The 12,813-nt window shown below is 56.2% G+C and overlaps 1 protein-coding gene across 6 annotated transcripts in view; it reads right to left on the bottom strand.

Moving 5' to 3' along the window:
• CLIP2 (CAP-Gly domain containing linker protein 2) overlaps positions 1-12,813 on the bottom strand; it is a 75,381-nt gene that overhangs the window by 55,159 nt on the left and 7,409 nt on the right. For 2 of the 6 annotated variants that reach the window (XR_003965503.1, XM_030300112.1), the window contains exon 1: positions 4,389-4,622. The gene's annotated coding sequence lies outside the window, so the exon portion shown is untranslated. Of the gene's footprint in view, positions 1-4,279; positions 4,367-4,388; positions 4,623-8,398; positions 8,499-12,813 lie in introns of those variants that run through there. The other 4 variants (XM_030300113.1, XM_030300115.1, XM_030300116.1 and 1 more) reach the window with 4 other exon arrangements.

Here is a 12,813-nt window from a genome sequence, read left to right on the forward strand (position 1 = left end):
CCCGCCCTCCACCATCACAGCCCCTGCCTTTCCAAGCAAGCAGAGGACAGGATAGGAACACAGACGCGGCAGCGTTTGACAAAGGTGCGTCCTGACACAAGAAAGCCTCGTCTCCAAGGCAATCGACTCAGGGCACCAGATGCCGGCAAGAGGGGGCTGGCTGGCTGCGGGGGGACTGGAGGAGAGGCGGGCAAGACAGACCCGCTGTCCCCTGGCCGCCCCCTCCGCTTTCCCGCGCACACACCCTCTCTTGTACCCGATGTTCATGGAGGGCTCACCAGGGGCCAGGCCCTGTCCTGTCCCAGAGCTGCGGGGCTCTGTCTGGGGAGCACACTGTCTACTCAGGAGACAGGATACAGAGCACCGCCAGATGGGTAGAGGATTCTGGGCAAAAGCATCCCCCCCGGGGCCCTTGGGAAGAAGGAAATCGGCGTCCTCTGGTTGCTGAACTCTGGGGCAGTAGGAGATGCTCGTCTAGCCACCTCCTTACCTGTCCGTGGACCCAGAATGTTCCTCCCTTTCAGAGAACCTTTCCTCCGCTCTTGATCTGTAACACTTCTATAAACTTTTTAATTTTTTTTTAAGGTTTATTTTTGAGAGAAAGAGACAGAACGTGGGCTGGAGATAGGCAGAGAGAGACGGAGGGAGACACAATCCGAAGCAGGCTCCAGGCTCTGAGCTCTCAGCACAGAGCCCGACATGGAGCTCGAACTCACCAACCGTGAGATCGTGACCTGAGCCGAAGCCGGACGCTTAACCGACAGAGCCACCCCGGTGCCCCGATCCGTAAGACTTCTAGAGGCTGACCCTGCCGCACATGCGGGGAGTGGACACATGACCCAGGCCTGGCCAGAGCCCCTGTGGTTAGTTAAGGAAAGATCATACGACCTAAAGAGCATCAGGGTCTGGACTCTGGCTGCCTTTACCTTTAGGAAGGTTCTTTCCTTTCTTGGGGGCTGCCTGGGTGTGGGTTGGACGCCAGGGACTACAGGGCCATCCCAGCTACTGCACAGAGAAGCCTGCCAGGGAATGATGCCAACAGGGAGAGAGCGGAGCCGAGTTGCTGGATTTGGAGGGCCTGGATCCAGCTGAGCCTGAAGCTGGTCACTTGAGCTCTGCACTTCTACCAGTCGACAAATCCTCACGCGTGGGCATCCTTTGCTCTTTTCGCCTAAACCTACTTGAGGGACACGGTCGCTTGCAACCAAAAAAAAGTTCTGACGAATACAGAAGCCAACCCACAGTGCTCAGGGCGGGAGTCTGCACGGTGCCCTCAGAACGGCTCTCAGGTCAGCAGGCTGAACAAGCGACAGTCGTGGGAAGGAGTCGCTCCTCACGCAGGGCTGGACAGCCCTAACAGCAGAGACAAGCACGCTCCCCCCCAAGGCACACAGTGGGGACAGCCACCTATGCGCCCAGGTGAGCCAACAGGAGACACGGCTGCCGGCCTTAGTCTGGTCCCGTAGCCGGCCAAACCAAACATGCCAATCCCCCGATGGACGACTCTGACACCCCCAGAATTCTGGGGCCCAGGAGTCACTCAACCAGCTAGAGTATGAGGCTACTCCCTGGCTCCCCAGAACCCGGCCCTCTAGGAAGCGCGCTCCCCGGGGAACTGCAGACATCCCTCTCCGGCTGGGTTAGGCTGTGTCTGGGTTAGGCTGTGTCGACACCCCCGAGCCCGAGCCCTAGCGACTCGCTGAGCCAGCAGGGGCGAATGAGCATGCTCTCTGGGGACGGCAAATATCCCACCCTGCGGGTGCCGAACTGGCCTGTTCCAGCAGTGTAGCAGGGGGGCCTCTGACCCAGGAAATCCTGATGCAGGGCCCCACGTGTGTGACTGAGGACCCTCCTGCTGGGATTAGGAGGAGATGGAAGGAGCCCCCTCTACATGCCTTCTGGGCCCCTTCTCTGCCTAAAACTCTCCCGGAGAGAAATGTTACAAATTATACATCTAATAAGAAACTTATATTTGTTTCCTTTTTTTTTTTTTTAATGTTTATTTATCCATTTTGAGAGAGAGAGAGAGAAGGAAAACGAACAGGGGAGGGGCAGAGAGAGAGGGGGACAAAGGATCTGAAGCAGGGTCTGTGCTGACAGCAGAAAGCCCGATGCGGGGATCAAACTCACAAACCTTGAGATCACGACCTGAGCCGAAGTTAGATGCTCAACTGACTGACACCCAGACGCCCCCAACTCATATTTAAAAAACAAAAACAAAAATCTTATATTCAGAACACATAAAGAACTCTCACCACTCACTCATCAGAAGGCAAACCACCTCATGGAAAATGAACACAAGATTTCAACACCCAGAGTGCCCGTCTGGCTCAGTCGGTAAAGCATGAGACTCTTGATCCGGGGATTGTGAGTTCAAGCCCCACGCTGGGTACAGAGATTACTTAAAAATTAAATAAACTTAAAAAAAGAAAGTTAACTGTATACCTACCACATGACCCAACTGCCCAAGATAATACAAACACATATTCATACAAAAATTTGTAAAAGGAACAATGTTCATAGCAACTTTATTCATAATAGCCAAGAAAGGGAAACACCCAAACATCCATCAACTGGTGAGTGAAAAACAGCAAATCTATACGAGAGAACCCTACTCACCAATAATAAGGACCATGACATATGAAACAATATTGACCACCCTCATCGATGTTACACTAACTGGAAGAAATCAGACACAAAACAGTACGTGTTGATTCTTATTTATAGGGAATTTCAAAACCATAAACACAGGGGCGCCTGGGTGGCGCAGTCGGTTAAGCGTCCGACTTCAGCCAGGTCACCATCTCGCGGTCCGTGAGTTCGAGCCCCGCGTCAGGCTCTGGGCTGATGGCTCGGAGCCTGGAGCCTGTTTCCGATTCTGTGTCTCCCTCTCTCTCTGCCCCTCCCCCGTTCATGCTCTGTCTCTCTCTGTCCCAAAAATAAATAAACGTTGAAAAAAAAAATTAAAAAAAAAAAAAAAAACCATAAACACAGAAGCAGATCTGTGGCTGCCTGGCGGTGGGAACAGGGATGGACTGCACACAGGCATGAGGGAACTTTCCAGAAGGTAGAAGGGTTCTAAAAATGGATTATAATGGCCGTACAACTTATATTTGTACTAAGTAGCAAATCTGTCATCAAACTGTACATTTAAAATGGTTTTTATGGGAAGTTAAATCTTAACTTTTAAAAATCATATAAAAAAATAAAATCCTTGAAGGCTCCCCATAGACGTTAGTGTGCGGGTCTTTAAAGCCCTCCTCATCTCTTCCCTCCAGCACTACGGTCCTCCCTTGCTCACTTCACACTGGCCTCTGGCCCCTCCTGGATCACACTAAGCACACTGCAGCCTCAGGACCTTTGCACACGCGATTCCCTCTGCCTCAAATATCCATGTTCGTTGCTCAAGTCCTTCGAGCATCTGCTCCAATGTCCCCTTCTGAAATTACAACCCCTACCAATTCCTCCCCATCTCCAGCCTCCTTTGTTTTTTGCCACTGATCAAGGAAAGGGACCAGGGTCTGTTTTGTTTACTATGGTACCCTTAGTCCTGACAAGGGTGCCTGGTGAATACAGGTGTTCAATAGATCACTGCTGAAAGAATGAATGACACTGGCCCACGGGGATGACAGACCTAGGAGGCCCCCCTCACCTCCTCAGCACGTAGGACTGAGTGGCTTGTGGTGAGCAGCCCAGCTGACAGTCTGATGCTGTGGCTTTTTACGTGGCCCATCTGACTTGCCCGCTGGCCAGCACGCCCTTTGAGGCAAGGCCCAGGCATTAAGACAGTGTCCCCAGCACCTGCCACTGATGACCCTGCATTCCCTCACCACCCACCTGACACTTTCCTACCTCCCAGACCCCGCTCTGACTTTTCTCCCATCTGCCTCCCTTCCCCTGTACCTAGCCCAATGCCGCCTCCTCCAGGAAGTCTCCCAGAACCTTTGGCTCACAGAGACCTCAGGACTGCACACTGAGCCAAGGAGAGATCATACTGTTCTCGTTTATCTTCATCTTGCCTCCTGGGAGCCCATGGGCAACCCCAGGCAGGGCCACAACTTCTCTGAGGACCCAGTCCCAGCACCAGGCCTGGCACAGAGCCCATGATCCAGAAACCTCGTGTGAATGCACACCGGCCATTGCCCAGAGGACAAAGGCCCCCGAGGCCGCAAATCCCCAGCACGCTCCTCCCAGGGGAGGCTTCCAGAGGCTCCCACAGTTGCCCTCCTCCCTCCCGGACCCTGACGATCCCAGCAGCCTCCAGGATGCAGAAATATACCTGCCAGGCCTCGCAGGAATGTGGCCTCGTTAGTCCTCCCAAGCCCTGATGAGCCAGGAGCCGTCTCACGGGAGGAGCGCCGGAAGCTCAGAAGAGTTCAGGGACTCACCCAAAGTCACCTGCTGCTCAGCGGCTGTGCTGGAACCAGACCCGGGGCTGGCCCGCCTCTGCCTCCCTGGGCCCGAGCTAGCATTTGTGATACCCGTGGCCTCACTGCCTCGCCGACAAAGGAAACCAGAGGAGCCGGCTGCATTCGCTTGGTCCCGCCACCAGTGCTGGGTGGTGACGCGGGGACAGCCAGGGAGGACAGGCAGCAGCCACCCCCACCCCCCAGGGTCTCCAGAGCGGGGGGGGGGGGGGGGGACGAAGGGGAGAGGGGAGGAGAGAACACATGGTGAACAGGAAGAAGGGGAGGAGCCTGGGGCCAATCACCCCTTTGTGACTCAGCCCTCCTCACGGGATAGAGGAAGGAAGGGCTTTCTTGGGAAAAGCTGGGACCTGGCGATAAATTGGCTTCTGGCCACACTGTGGGGGGCGGGGCAGGCCTGGGAGACAGGAGGGAACAGGCTTAAGGCGATGTGGGTCCAAACCCCAAACCCCAGCCCACCACGCGTGGCTGTGGGTCCTTGGCCCGGCGTGAGGCTCTTGCATCACCCGTAAGACGGGGTGAAGGTACCGCTGCCCCGTGGGGGGCACAGATGAGCGAGTCCAAACACGCCCTACAGGTGTCGCCCGGTGCCTGGCACACGGGAGCCGCCAGGAAAGGGCAGCTGCCACTACAACCGCTCTCTATTGAGATCTCGGGAGGCCCGGGGTGCACACGTCGCCTCCCCCAGGGACTCAGGGCCCAGACAAGGCGGGCGCGGGAGGGGGAGAGGAGGGCGGGCGGCATTCAGACCAACAGGCCCCCTTTGTGCCGCCCTCAGTCGCCATTTACCGAAGACAAACCCGGGCTGCATTTCAGGGTTTCCATTTCAGCTGCAAGGGGGTGGGCGGGCCACAGTCTGAGTGGGGACGAGGCCCAAGAACTTTCCGCCAATCGGAGGCCCAGGGTGCGGCCCCGACGGAACGGGGGAAGGTGCCAAATAGGGCAGTGGAAAGCCCATGCCCGGGGCGGGCGTGCAAGAGGCCGGCACCAGGAATCCGGCTCCGGAGACCCGGCCGCCACTCACACCCGGGGCCTCTGGCTGGAGGGAGGCACTCTGGCAAGACCAGGCTGCTGGCCGAAGCCCAGCCTTCAGGTCCAGGCCTGCCACCCCCAATGACAGGGGTGGCTCTCCTGGGTGATTCCCCCTCCTCCCCCTCCTCCTGCCTCAGCTGTCAGCAGCCAGGGTGCCCACACTCCCCCCTCCTCTCCTGACCCTGTGATCCGAGTGCCGGGCAATGTGGCACCCACAGATGAACTTCATGTGGCCCCTGACCACTCACCGCAAGCCCTAAGGCTTAGGCCGCAGCAGCAACACCCTGGGGGCGGAAAGGGAAAGCTCTGTAATAGGGAGCCCAGCACACCAGGGGCCAGGCAGGGGAACCTCAAGGAGCAGGCCGTGCTCTGCAGGTCAGCCAAACAGCTGGACATTTACTGGCCAAAGTGTGTGCGTGTGCGTGTGGCGGGGGCGTTAATCCAGAGACTGGGAGGGACAGTGGGGTCTCCCAGCCACACACAGGCATCAGCCTCAATGGATGAAGGTCCACGGAGGATGTCAAACAAGGGGTGCGACACATCAGATGTGCACACTGGCAAGACCGCTCGGGAGGGGATGAGGACACTGGGGGGAGCGAGGGAGGGGAGGCCACTGTCCCGGGGGCTGCTGGGATACATAAGGAACACGACAATGCAGCCTGAACCGCGCAGAGGCGGGGGCTGGAGGGGACAGAGAGGGGAGAGGTGCCGAGCAGCATTTGGTGGCAAACAGTGTGGGTGCAGAGGGAGCATCGAGGGTCCCACTGGGTGGGACCTGGGAGGAGGCGGGGGCTGGCGTGAGGTCCCCGAGGGACCCCGGGGAGGGGCAGCAAGGGGCAGAGTGATGGGGCCCTTGGGAGAGTCGCCGGGGACGGCCAAGGCCAGGGAACATCACAAGCTGGGAGCACCCACCAGTACGTGACGTGACGGAGGATGACGTGAGGGCACCCCAGACAGACAGGTAAGAACAGCCGACAGGTAAGACGAGGAAGCCTTCGAGGAGAGGACGCGACCGGACAGCCGCCGGGCCTCCCAGTCAGCAGGGAAATGCAAATCCGAGCCACGAGGAGATCCCATTTCCCGCCCAATCAGATGGGCAAAAAGCCAAAAAGCCAGGTGATACCAAGAGTTGGCGAGCGGAGAGCAGGGGCGGAGAGCAGGGGCGGAGAGCAGGGGCGGAGAGCAGGGGCGAAGAGCAGGGGCCGGTGGGCGTGGAGCCCAAACAGGGGCGGCGAGGCGTGGCCCGGGAGGCACCTGCCGGGCGTACATCACGGGGCTCCATGCAACACCCAGCGTGTGGGGTGGAGACGGGGCTGGGGCGGGGGTAACTGGGGGCTTTATTTCTATTTCTTTTTTTTTTTTTTTTTCAACGTTTTTTATTTATTTTTGGGACAGAGAGAGACAGAGCATGAACGGGGGAGGGGCAGAGAGAGAGGGAGACACAGAATCGGAAACAGGCTCCAGGCTCCGTGCCATCAGCCCAGAGCCTGACGCAGGGCTCGAACTCAGGGACCGCGAGATCGTGACCTGGCTGAAGTCGGACGCTTAACCGACTGCGACTTTATTTCTATTTCTAAGATTTGTAGCTTGAGTCCTGCAGACTGTACATGGGCGTTCATCATATTCTGTCAGGTCCTCTTCTCTTTTATGTTTATTTTTGAAAGAGAGGGAGAGACAGAGCATGAGTGGGGAGGGGCAGGGAGAGAGGGAGACACAGAATCCAAAGCAGGCTCCGGGCTCCAAGCTGTCAGCACAGAGCCCGACGCGGGGCTCGAACCCACGGACCGTGAGATCGTGACCTGAGCCGAAGTCGGATGCCCAGCCGACTGAGCCACCCAGGTGCCCCGTTTTTCTTTTTTTTGTTTTTTGAGTGCCTAAAATATTTCATAGCCATTTTTTTTTAATTAAAAAAATTTTTTTTCAAGACAGAAGAGTCCCTCCCCTCGCCGTATATACCTGCCCTGAGGAACCAGACAGTGACCCCCAGGGGGGCCAACTACCAGGCCAAGGCTCACCAAACCCCGCCCCAGCAGGGACCCCAGCACTCACGCCTGCACTGGAAACCCAGTGCCTCCCCAACCCCTGAACCTAGCAGATGGGCGTGACCACCGTCCGCACAGGCCTACTCCCAGCTGGCACTCGCTGCCTGTCCCATCCTGCTTGGAAGGGGGGCTCACTCTGCCTGCATTTGACAGGCGGTGAGGCTAGAATCCCCTCGTGGGAGGGAGCCCAGAGCAGGGTGGGGCTGAGACAGGCCCCCTCCCTGTGAGTCCTGCCAGCTAGAGGTGAAAGCCAAAGTCCGGAGCCCCGTGCCAGCCGCCCCTCAGGTGGGCCCGGGATGGCCGGGGACGTGGCACCCGTCGGCCCGTGCCTGTGCCTCCACACCCACCCTCCGCTCCCACCCGGTCAGCGAGGCCCCAGAGGACGCTGGAGCCAGTCCAGGCGGTGCAAGCCCGGCACGCATATGGCCGCTGACCAATGCAGGAGAGGGTGGTGATGGGCCTTGCTTGGGGTGCGGGGTCACCCTGGGAGTACGAGGAGCCTGGCAGCCATCCAGAACCGGCCCGGGGAAGGGACCCGCCCGAGCCTCACAGCAGAGCTGGAGCCGGAACCCAGGCTCCACCAGCCAACGGGGCTTCGGGAGGTGCAGGCCGAAGCTGGGAAGACGGCATGGACACGGAGGCCGGGGCACCCGCGGGGCGGAGCAGGGGACAGCCCCGGGGCCCCAGATGACCCCAGCTTCTCCGGCGCCTGAGGCTGCGAGACGAGCAGGGCCAAGTCCGTCCAGAAGACGGGGCTCCCGTGCTCACCATCCTCGCACCTCTCGGCCTCTGAGCTCAGGGCTGTAGATCCCAGTTTGTAAGCTGGCATCTTCCCTGTCCCGCCCGTGGCCCGGGGTGACCACGGAGCCCTGGGAGTGACCGGCCTGTCAGTCTCACCTGAGCTGCACACACTGGAGCGCGGCCATCGTCCCTCAAGCTTGGAGGTGGTTCAGATGCTGTCCTCGGCAGAGCAGAGGGGACCAGGGCTGTGTCGGGTCTGGGGAGGGGAAGGGACACCAATGTCAATATACTTCCTGGCCTTATACACACACTTACACACACACACACACACACACACACACACACACACACAGTTGGCACGTTCAGAACCAGGGGGCAACCATGGCCCCGAGAACCCGCTCCTGACTGTGGGCCACTCATGGCCCCAGCGACTGGACAGCTGGGGCCCTCCTGCCACTGACCCAGCCTGGCTCCGCTGGATGAGGTCCCGGCCAGGCCCAAGGAGAAGGGCTTGGGAACAACATGACTCAAGTTGCCCTCTGACCCACCTTTATTCCCATTTCACAGAATGGGAAACTGAGGCCCAGGCTGATGGTCACAGAGCAAGTGAACAGGACGATGAGATTCGAGCGTCCAAGTGACCGAAAACGTGTGTTGGGCAGAGGGGTCCCTGAGACCAGAAGCAGTCAGAGGCTGAGGGAGGGAAGGGGCCTGCTGAGGTCACCTAGCGATCTAGGCAGAACAGGCAAGAAAGCGCTCCTGCGTCCTGTCTCCCAGGACAGTGTCCTGACCTAGTCTCTTTTCGCTGCAACTACATCCAACACACGTAGGCCAGGAAATACCCCAACACCCGGGGTCTCCTCCCTAACCCAGCCAGCCGGGCCTCCTCCCTAGGGTTAGAATCTGCACAAGCAACTTAAAAAATACCCCTGAGCCAAGGATGATCTTTACAACAAGTGGTTCTGGGTCCCCATAACCACATGGGGAAAAACAAATCATGACCCACCCGTGGTTGATAGAACAATGGCCCCCCGCCAACGATTTTCATGTCCCCATCCCTGGAATGTGTTAACGATGTTAGCTTTCACATGGCAAAGGGAAACTGAGGTTGTAGATGGAATTTAAGGATGCTAGTCAGCCGACCTCCAGATGGGAAGATTATTCTGGATTATCCAGGCGGGCCCAATGTGATCACAAGCGTCCCTACAAGTGCAAGAGGGAGGCAGAGGGACAGAATCACAGGGATGGCAGCGTGCCAACAACTCAGGGTGACATTGGTAGCTTTGAAGATGGAGGAAGGGGCCACCAGGCAAAGAATGCGGGCAGCCTCTAGGAGCTGGAGAAGGGCAAGAAACAGATTCGTCCCCGAGCCTCTAGAAGGAACACGGCCCTGCTGACATCCTGATTTTAGCCGGGAGAGATCCATTTCAGACTTCTGGCCTCCATAAATGTAAAATAATACATCTGTGCTGTTTGAGGGCCACTGTGTTTGTGGTCATTTGTCAGGGCAGCAAAGGGAGACTAGTATGTTTATTTCACGTCATACACGAAAACAATCCCAGAGGGACAGCAGGTCTAACCGTGAAAGGCAAAACAATACAGTATTTAAGACACATAAATAAAGACTGAGATATGCAAAGATTTCTTAACAGGACACAGAAAATACCAGAAGACAGGGAAAGGACGGATAAATTGGACCAGATTAAGAGCTTTTGGGGGCACCTGGTGGCTCAGTAAAGTGTCTGACTCTTGATTTCGGCTCAGGTCATGAGTTCATGGTCTGTGGGATCAAGCCCCATGTCGGGCTCTGCACTGACAGCACAGAGCCTGCTTGGGATTCTCTCTCTCCCTCTCTCTCTGCCCCTCCCCTGCTTGCTCTCTCTGTCTCAAAATAAAACAAATTTTTTTAATGTTTTTTGTTTATTTTTGAGAGAGCATGAGCAGGGGAGGGGCAGCGAAAGATGGAGACACAGAATCCGAAGCAGACTCTAGGCTCTGAGCTGTCAGCCCAGAGCCCGACACGGGGCTCGAACTCACAAACCGCGAGATCATGACCTGAGCCCAAGTCGGAGGCTTAACTGACTGAGCCACCTGGGCACCCCTAAATACATATGTTTTTTTAATTAAAAAAAAAAAAAGATTAAGAGTTTCTGTACATCAAATGATACCACTGAGAGACAGAGAGACAGGACTGTGTGAGGAACGAGCCACAGAAAGGGAAGACATTTGCAAGCCCTACATTCCAAGAATGATTCATATTCAGAATACAGAGAGAAGTCCAACAAATCAAGTTGGAAAAATCAGCAAGACACCTCAAAGAGCACTACATGAAAAGAGGGTATTTAAAAGACCAGCAAACATGGAAAGACGTTCTCCTTTGTTGCTCGTCTGGCTAACGCCATATTCACCAGAACGCAGAAAGTGAAGCAGACACACGAGGGGTGGGTGAGGCTGCAGAATGTCCAGACCGCTCGCCCACTGCCGAGATGAGAGTCAACTGGTAAGCGATTTGGAAACCAGTTTGATCTCACCTACTAACCCTGATCGCGACCCAGAGACTCCACTCCTAGGCACGCCCCCAAAAGGAATGCGGACATAAGTGCCCCAAAGACAGACTGTTCCTAATGCTCCTAAACTGAAAGTAACCCAAATATCCAACCCCGTGAGAAGGAGTAACTAAGGCGGGCTCTCTTCCTGCAATGGAAGAAAATACAGCAATGCAAGTGAATGAACTACAACTCTATGCAACCACGTGTCTGAGCTCTGTGATTATACACTTGTGTGTTATTTTTTTTTAATTTTTTTAATGTTTATTTATTTTTGAGAGAGGGAGAGGCAGAGTGTGAGTGGGGGAGGGGCAGAGAGAGGGAGACACAGAATTCGAAGCAGGCTCCAGGCTCCGGGCTGTCGGCACAGAGCCTGATGCGGGGCTCGAACCCACCAACTGTGAGATCATCACCTGAGCCAAAGTCAGATGCTTAACTGACTGAGCCACCTGGCACCCCAAAATAAAGAAACTTTAAATACGTACATAAATATAAACAAACAAATAAATAAAAATGAAGTCAGTGGACAATCATTACTGATGATATCAAAAACCAGGGGGGGCTCCTGGGTGGCTCAGTCAGTTAAGTATATGGTTCTTGATTTCCATTCAGGTCATCATCTCACTCGATCGTGGGTTCGAGCCCCACATTGGGCTCTGTTGCTGACAGTGTGGGGCCTGCTTGGGATTCTCTCTCTCCCTCTCTCTCTGCCCCTCCCCCACTAGCACTGTCTCTCAAAAATAAATAAACATAAAAAAAAAATCAGGGAAGGGGTCCCCCTTGGGTCAGGGGTACTAACCGGAAGGACAACAGGAGAGGTTCTGGGGAGCCAGCAGGCTCTCATTATACAAGGATTTCAGTTTGGAAACTTCAACAAGTATGCTTATGTCATGCACACTTTTCTGCGTGGATACTGTATTTCAATAAAAAGGCTTTAAAATTCTTTTTTTTTCTTAATTTTTTTTAACGTTTATTTATTTTGAGACAGAGAGACACAGAACATGAACGGGGGAGGGTCAGAGAGAGAGGGAGACACAGAATCGGAAGCAGGCTCCAGGCTCTGAGCAGTCAGCCCAGAGCCCGACGCGGGGCTTGAACTCACGGACCGCGAGATCATGACCTGAGCCGAAGTCGGCCGCTTAACCGACTGAGCCACCCAGGTGCCCCTAAAATTCTTTTTAATTACCTGGGCTGGAGGTGGGTGGCAGCGGAAGTGGAGGAAGCAGGGGTGGTCCCAGCCCCTCTGGGTCCTTCCCGCCTATCAGACAGCCCCGGGCGGTGGTGCCTAACCATGGGGACCCACGGGGCATCTGGCTCCCCGCGGTTCTGTGAGCTCCCTGCGGGCAGGCCCAAGCCCCATGGACGTCAAGCACCCGGGGCCTGACCCACAGTGGTGCTGTGCTCACTACACAACCTTCCCGAACACCAACCTTCCTCCCTGAACAAGGCATGCCAAGTCAGCACCCCAGCATCCTCTCTCCAGCCTTGCCCTGCAGGGAGGAGGCTGAGCCCCCCTGAGGTCTGGGCCTGTGGGGACAGAATGCAATCCAGGGCCCACGAGGCAGCCTGGAGAACGCATGAACCAGCCAGGGGGCCAGGGGCACCATCTAAACCTCTGAAGGACAAAGGGCAACCCAAGGCTGTGGGTGGGTGATGGGACGGGATGGGCGGAGGAGGGGCAGAACCTGGTGGCCCCAGGGGTGAGGTCAGTCACTAAGAAGCCCTCATGGTGTTTTAGTGCTTCCAGAAAGGCAGCCACCACCCCCAGCCACCAAAAGCTGCCTGAATGCCACAGATGCCCACCCACACCCATACGCATCCTACCACATCCCCAGGCCTTTGCAAACACTGTTCCTTCTGCCTAACGCAGGTCCTCTCATCCGCTGGCAAACTCCCTCATATCTCGCTGACGGCAGCTTCAAGAGGGCAGATTCTTTGCAGATCGTATCCATTGCTGAGCTCTCGGTACCTAGGACAGCGCCCAGCACATGCAGCAGCTCAAAACGCCTAACGAGCAGGCGAATG

The sequence above is a fragment of the Lynx canadensis genome, chromosome E3, assembly GCF_007474595.2.
Source record: "Lynx canadensis isolate LIC74 chromosome E3, mLynCan4.pri.v2, whole genome shotgun sequence".
Lineage (NCBI taxonomy): Eukaryota > Metazoa > Chordata > Mammalia > Carnivora > Felidae > Lynx > Lynx canadensis.